Genomic DNA, 7692 nt, shown 5'->3' on the forward strand with positions numbered 1-7692 from the left:
TCGTTCTGAGGAAGTTTTACCATGATAAGGCGAACGCTGGAGTTTTTTTGTGCCCAATGTTGGCCAATCTTTGGCCAATGTTGGCCAATGTTGGCCCAATGTCGGCCAATGTTGGCCAAGTACAGAAGGGTTTGCTGAAGGGCCAGTTCGTACATTGTACTACATTATACTACGAACATTGTAGTGGTGGCTCTCCCTAAGACTTGGTGTGCTTGGATTGACAAACCTGCAGTCGAGGAGCGCGGCGAACACTGCAGATTCCCCTCTGTCTCTATCTCTCGGCCAATATTGGCTAATCTCCTTAAGTGGGTAGGCTTATCTTGACGAACGTGCGCTTGAGGCGCGCGCGCGGGAGCACTCGGCATTTTCTTGGTATTTTTAACTGCGGACACCATACACAAACGATTTTCTCAGCAGCTTCGCTGTTAAAAATATTCTTTGGTGCTGCCTTTCCCGCCCTATTCGAAAACGAAATATCCTTATCACCACCCCGGAGCCCAGCTCTCTTTCCAGCTCGCGCCTAACAGGTCAGGACAGGCGATGAAGTGAACACAAGGCCGATTTTCGTGGTCGCGTAAAACGGGATTAACTTCTCCTTTAATGCAAGGAGCTATTTCTTAAAAAAAACTGCAGCGATTCAGATAATTGTCGACTAATTCTCTGAATTGCACATTCTTATGCCGCTTGTGTAGAGTGTGAGTTCTTTAGCGCCAAATTTTTTTGTTTTTATGAAGTCTCTCCGACCAAGTATCTGCATTCCCGCTATTATAACGACTACAGGTGTAACTTCCCCCAAATCGGCATTTTTGCGTAAATGAAGGGCGTTACACGATTCGCCATTTTCGCTATTTTTGGTACTTTTATTCTTCTGTTTTTTTTTTTTTTTTCAAAATTCTGTTCAGCCAATTATCTCCATTGACTCTACTATAACGATTGAAGCCAGAACTTCCGTGAAACCTGCATTTTTATAGAAATGCAGGGCGTTACACGGTTCGCCAGTTTACGTATTTCTATACATTTTTTTTTATTTATTTTTTGGTTTCTCAAGATTATCATACTTACCGTAAAAACCCGCGTATAATACGAGGTGTAATTCGGGGAGAGCAAAATCAGAAAAAAAGTTTTCATCCGATATAATACGAGGTAAAGAGCACAGAAAACATTTATTTGCACAGCAGTTACCCTTAAGTCATTGTCAGTTTTCACTGGTACTGTCTCCCGACGTGCGTTCAGTCATCGTCAGGTTCGCTGCCGCTGTCTCCTGAAGTCGCCTTGTTGGAAATGTCTTCCCACAGAAAGTGGTCCTCAGTGCCATCAAGGGCGTTCGAGATGCCGCATTTCTTAAAAGAGCGACTGACGAGCTCCTCTGGGATGCTGGCCCACGCATCCGCGATCCAGCCACAAAGCACCGCTGGAGAAGCCCGCGTCAGCCATTCGGTAGCTGTCACTTACGGGTCTCCTGACCTCATCCCCTCTTGGTAGCAGGACCTGATGCAGTCTTTGAAAGGCTTGTTGATGCAAACGTCTAGCGGTTGCAGCTGGGATGTCATTCCTCCTGGAATGACAATGAGTTAAATGCGGGGTTCGCGCAACAACTTCTTCACGGAATCGGCCAGGTGGCAGCGACAGGAGTCCAGCACGAGCCCTGACGGGAACCCCCAACAGTGCTCCAGGCCGCCGACACCACACAGACTTTATCCAGTCAAGCACCAGTTGCTTTCTCCACCCGCGAATGCTGCCTTCGGTGACGGCGAACTGCCGTCCTGCGGGGCAACTCCTGATGGTCTCGGTACATAAAATAACTTTTCTTTTAATTGCCGCTGAATACTGCCTTCGTGCACCCGACATCGTGATAGACTTGCGGTGAACGTGCCGATACTTCGCGTGGTCAAAACAATCAAAATGGCGCCGGCTGAGAGAAGCAGCAGTATAGTGCCTAGATTTCTAGGCACTATAGCAGCAGCCAGCTAACGCCACCGCAAGATGTCCCACCCTCCGCTGAAACCGAAACCGAAAGTGCAAATTTTCGGCTAAAAACTTTGCGATCCACATATAATACGAGGCACAAATTTTACTTAGTAAAATGTGGAAAAAAACCTGTATTATACGCGGGTTTTTACGGTACGCTATTGTAGCGACTAAGGGTGGAAATTTCGCCAAATCTGAACTTTTGTTGAAATGCAGGGCGTTACATGGTCCTGGCTGTGCGGGTACCCTGCAAAGACTGCTGCGTATGAAAATCCAACTTCCTCACGGTCGCGTCTCTCCTTGTCACATTAACTTCACGTCCCCCCCCCCACCCCCGCATGCGCGCACGCCGCGCTCTTTCTACATAGCATACCCAAAGGTCATTAAGATATATGACCTCGGATTTTATATGTCGAGGACTTTCGGTGGGATGTACGGTCGGGATCATGTAAGAGTAATTGATATTTCTGCCTCGAACGACGTTCTGGTGATAGCCGCTCCAATTGTGATTTACCCGCTAATTTCACCCATCACCCGGTCGGTCAAATACCAATACAAGTTTAGTCTTCCTTATAGAGAACTGTGGACTCGAAAACAACTAGTAATAGGGTCGCGTATGTATCTCAGGAGAGCTTCCTGTTCGCGCTGCAATGGAGTGACAGCAGTGTTCAATACGGCTTCTCACTCAAGATCGTTATCCTGTCAGTGAATGGGTTGAAACACCCTTCTTGGTCGAAGTGACCAGTAATGTCATTATTTTCTACTTATGTTACGCGTAGCGTCTTAACAATTGCGTAGAAACATAGCTTGGAAGCGGGAGAATGTTTTTTCTGTGTGCTCACAAGTAGAAATTGATATAAGATTTTGGACCCGCAACATACCACCGGGAGTGCGTAAGGTTGGGGTGTTGCTTGTGAAACAAAACGGTCACCGGTAGTAATTGTACCAGTGCAGGACATTTCTAAATAGTTGACATTGCTTCATGTGCACGCTTTAGCTCAGCAGACAGCAGTGGCCGCAGTATCATAGGTAGCTAAATTTCTTATCATATACTTCCTGTCTGTGGGCACTTGGACGACCACTGTATGTTGCGTGCATACTGACGACTTACACTTTTTTGGGCTAAGCTTACATCGAATAGAAGTCTGTTGAAAGTCTGCGGCGGCCTTTGCGCTCTGCTTTCTCTGGGGTTAGCTGTACACGCCGTTTAGAGATTTGGTTATGATTGCTGGTACGTGTGGAAGAGACGTGGGGGCTATATTTGGTTTTCAGTGTCGATCATTTCAGATGGTTGGCAGTGAGTTCCATCAGCGCTACAAGGAAGCGAACAGGGAAGTCCGAGTGCGCTTTACGGCAGCACTGGGCCGCACCTGTCAACAATCCTTTACGGTACGTATGCCACGAGTTCCCTCTGCGGTGGACAGTCAATACAGGTGACTTCATGCGATTAGGGGCCGCTGTCAGCGAAGCGCACGAATGCCATTATTGCGGCAGATACCCAAGCTAGGAGCATGCCCCCAGAATTCTCTGGAGAAGCTCGGCGAAAAGGTGAGGAGGTTTTCCTTTCTTGTTCCTTATGGCTCAAGAGTTTAGCCATGCACGTTGCTTTCGCAAATCTGGCTCCTTACCAAGCGCTTAGTACCGAAGTGTCGTAAATGTCGTGAACTCACTCCGTGGTCATACTGCCTCAGGGAGACGTTGCGGCAACATTCTGGGAAAAGATTACATAATCTTTCAAATCGCCCTATATCTAAGCTTTCAACATGAAACGGTTTTGTTTCCGGCTGTTTTTTTTATTCGTGCCTATGGACACGTGATGGGATTTTTAATGAAAAGGCTGTCCTGCACTTTAATGTACCGTTGCCAAATGTCCTGGCCAAGGGCGTCCAGTACAGAGTTGAAAGCTGGGTTAAAGATACCGGTTCTGATCAGGAGTACGACCATATCGTAGGGCGCGGCGGTTATTAGGGAGCGTGCTGTCATTGCAATGTGCTTTACAGAATGGAGCTGCCGCAAAGGGTACATGTCAATGCAAGTTTACGTCTAACCCAGCGGCTCGATGAGTACGGACTAAATGTGCACTTTCAGCGGCTTCCTTCACACGAAAGAGTGCCAGGAAAGGAAGCCGCCGGCAAGTTGGCCTAAGAAGCGCATTCACCTGTTTGCTTCTTTAACGTGGTCGGCCCATTGAAAATCAGGGTAGTATTATAAATTCTAGGCCCCTGTGGCGTGCGCATTACTAAACTGGTGTAACCAAATGAAACAAAAGGGCTGAGGCCTCTTTGCTGTTCCGCTTATAGACGAATTCAGCACAAACGCCTTTGTGGCTTTATGAGCTGAAACTTGCCTGATAGCCACTGTGTTATATTACGTGTGTACCGAGTGGAATCACACACCTTATCTGCCTGCCCAGATTTAATTATGGAGCAGCAGCTTTGTTTGAAAAACTCCCAGGGAGAGCCGCCCCAGACGCTTTTTTCGAGGACATCATACACCTCAACGGGCACTGCATCTCTAAGCGCGACATATTGGGTCTAGGCTTCCAATTTATTAAGGACGCAAACTTTGGTGACACTTGGTGATGTGTAATGAATAGTTTTCGAAAGGTGTTGATTGGGTGGCGGAGCAACTGCTGGCACACATTGCAAGTCTAGATCCATGTGCTTGCCAACAACAATCACTCACTCACTCACTCACTCACTCACTCACTCACTCACTCACTCACTCACTCACTCACTCACTCACTCACTCACTCACTCACTCGCAGGAGAGTCAAGTATGGTTACTCAAATTAAGTAACCCGACAAGGTCTGTCCTCAATCGCCTTCGGCACACAGCCGCCGCCTTACGCGAAGCAAAGCACCCAGAAACCGGTAGTGACGATGCGACGCAGAAACTACAGACAGGCGGTCACAAAGAATGCACTCCCCTTCTCCTCATACGTGAAATGTAAGGGAGCGACAAAGCCACTCAATGAGAATGGCCTCCAAGGCCCACCGAAATATGGCCGTTCTAATCCGCTAGCGCCCTCTATCAATCATATAAGCATCTCCTTAAGAGGGGGGGGGGGGTGCTGCTCTCTAATGACACCACTCTGCACACAGATGTAAGGGCCAGCGCCTGACTCATGAGCCACTCTCAACAAGCAGCACTTAATGGGGATCAACGGCCCGGCCGAGATGCAGACGGCTTGCGCATCTTACCGGCTTGCACCGATTTTAACACGCTCTTCCACAACAAACATCAGGTGTAGCCGTCGTTGATTCCCATTGCTGTGCTTTGTGGCTTACCACACAGCTATTAGTGTTTCTATACCCAACATACATTGACGAACGCCTGCACGTTTCCTGCGTCCATCTTCGACCTCGCTTTGTTGAAGCCGATTTTAGCTTATGGGGTCTGTACACACGGCGACTGTACGTTAAAGTATAGTTTTGCCCTAACATCGCGTAAGGAGGCGAAGTATATATATGCAAGCTTTCCCAACTACTAACACTGCATGGTGGCATGGTTGATGCATGCTAACATTGTCTGAAGCAAAACAAACTTTCGGCGCCTTGACAGAAAAACAAAAATGCATAACCGAGGGTACATTTTTCCTAATTAAAACACACCAAATTTGTTGCGAGAAATTAACACAAAAATTAATCGAAATCTCAATGGTGAATTGTTCGGAATGCGTGAGCGTCTAGTCCCTCTCCCTAGCGAACTTGAGGCTCGACCTGAACGCATGCCTTCATCTGGCTTCAGAAAAACGCAACGCGACGTTTCTCGCACGCCCTACGCAAAGCGTGCAAACCATGCTTAGCTATTTAATCAGTGTTTCAGTAAATCCCGTTTGCTAGCCGTAGCAGCGGCATCGGCTTCCTGTCGCTCCTTTTGTTGTTGCTCACCGGTATCGGCCTTTCGTCACCGTCATTTCCATTCCTACCCTTCTACCGCCCGCACCGTCTGCAAATTTGATCTTAAAGGGACACTGAAGTGAATTTGTCAAGCTCCCAGGTTTTGCTTGCACTGCGTAGAATCGCTCAAATTACCACACTTTTCATCGTTTATCCGGTTGATAAGTCGGTAATTATTTTATCAAGCGGGAAAAAGAAAAAACTACCATGTGCGGTCTGCGGCGGCTGCACCAGCTAAAGGATGTGACGACAGGAGGAGATGCACCTTGATTGGACGATGTCTAAGACCTTAGATGTCTAAGGTCTAAGCATTCAGACAAGTTTCGGGTTTGGTTTTGTAAAACAACATGCTTGACATCCGGCGGCATCGTTGGATGAGCATTCTCGATAACTCAGTAATCGTCGTACCGCGCTTCTGCCGGGTTGTCAGCTGTAAAATGCCTCAGGCACAGCCGAGGCTTACTCAGTGGATGAACGCCCTCCGCGTCACCGCAGTCGCTCAAATACCATGCGCTTTTCCCGCATATTCGGAGCTTGCCTCACTCATACCTGTATCGTAAAAAACGTGTTCGCACCAGGCCAAGGATCTGCTGATTATGGTCTGTGCCCACTGCCCGCAAGTAGTCGGTGCTTGTGGCAACAGCACGCCAACGAGAACTTGCTAGCGCGTCATTGTCAGTATGCGCACGTTCTGCGATCTCGCTCGTGGAGCAGTGAACGTAACGGCTCAAAAATGGTGAACTCAATTTAGAAAACCTCGGCCGCAAAATAAAAAATCAATTTACAAAAAAGAAGCATGCACCCTCGGGGAATCGAACTTGCGACTTCGAAAACAACAATTCTAGAGCTTCCGACCACTCGGCCACGAGCCAGCGCTGCCGAGGTTGGATATATAAGGTATATAATGGACAATCAGTTTACACTAATTTGGTTTTAGCATTTCAAGTACTTTAGGTGACTATTTGTTGTATAGCGCTCGTGCAGTAAGCGTCCCCCAAACTTCCAGAATATATCACGTCTGGCAATTTCATTTCTTAGACGGAAAAGCGTTCACAGATCTGTGGTGCTGCTGCTGACCGCTGTGCTTGTTCACCCAGCATAAAAAAGTGCTTCCTGCTCTCTAGTTTTGCGCTGTACGGTAAACGTTTCTGTTGATTTTATTTCCTTAGTACCTATATTGAATTCGATGACTTTTCTCCCGCCTTCAAGTGGCCTTAAATTTTTCTACTGTAGAGCGTACAAGTCAGCGAAGCGTCGCATGTGCACTTGTGCAGCGCTTGTGTGGAGCGACCCGGACTCGAAGCTTGATACAGTGTTCAAACTAACAAAGTAAAGAAAGGCACATTCTCCCATTCACAAGCGTGTTGTGGCTTAGTTTCAACTGCGCGAGCGAATTGCGACGACCCGACGGCGGCCGGCGGACTAAATGCTGGGCCGACTGACTCTGTCGGAAGGTCGGCGAGCCGTGCAGTATCGCAGCCAATTGCCAACTCATCTCCTCCTGACGACACATGAAAACGCCACAGAAAATGGGCGAGGGGGCAGAAAGGAGGACAGCATTTTCGAATTGATTTTTCTACTAAATAAGTTCGCGTAAACGCGCTCAGAGTTGTCAAAACATGGCCTATAGACTCCGGACTACAATTTGCGCTAGTAATCCCGCAATGTTTACAAATCACTTCCGTGTCCCTTTAAACGCGTACGAGTGGTCGCAGGAATCGCAAGACCCATCGAGGCAGAAGCAGCTGGCACTGCTCGCTTCTAGATTGTTGTCTCCATGGTTACTTGGCCATTATTCCGAGAACTCTCCTAATTGTTCTGC

The sequence above is a fragment of the Haemaphysalis longicornis genome, unplaced genomic scaffold, assembly GCF_048455015.1.
Source record: "Haemaphysalis longicornis isolate Haplotype H1 unplaced genomic scaffold, Haemaphysalis longicornis Haplotype H1 scaffold_7, whole genome shotgun sequence".
In the NCBI taxonomy this organism is placed as follows: Eukaryota; Metazoa; Arthropoda; class Arachnida; order Ixodida; family Ixodidae; genus Haemaphysalis; species Haemaphysalis longicornis.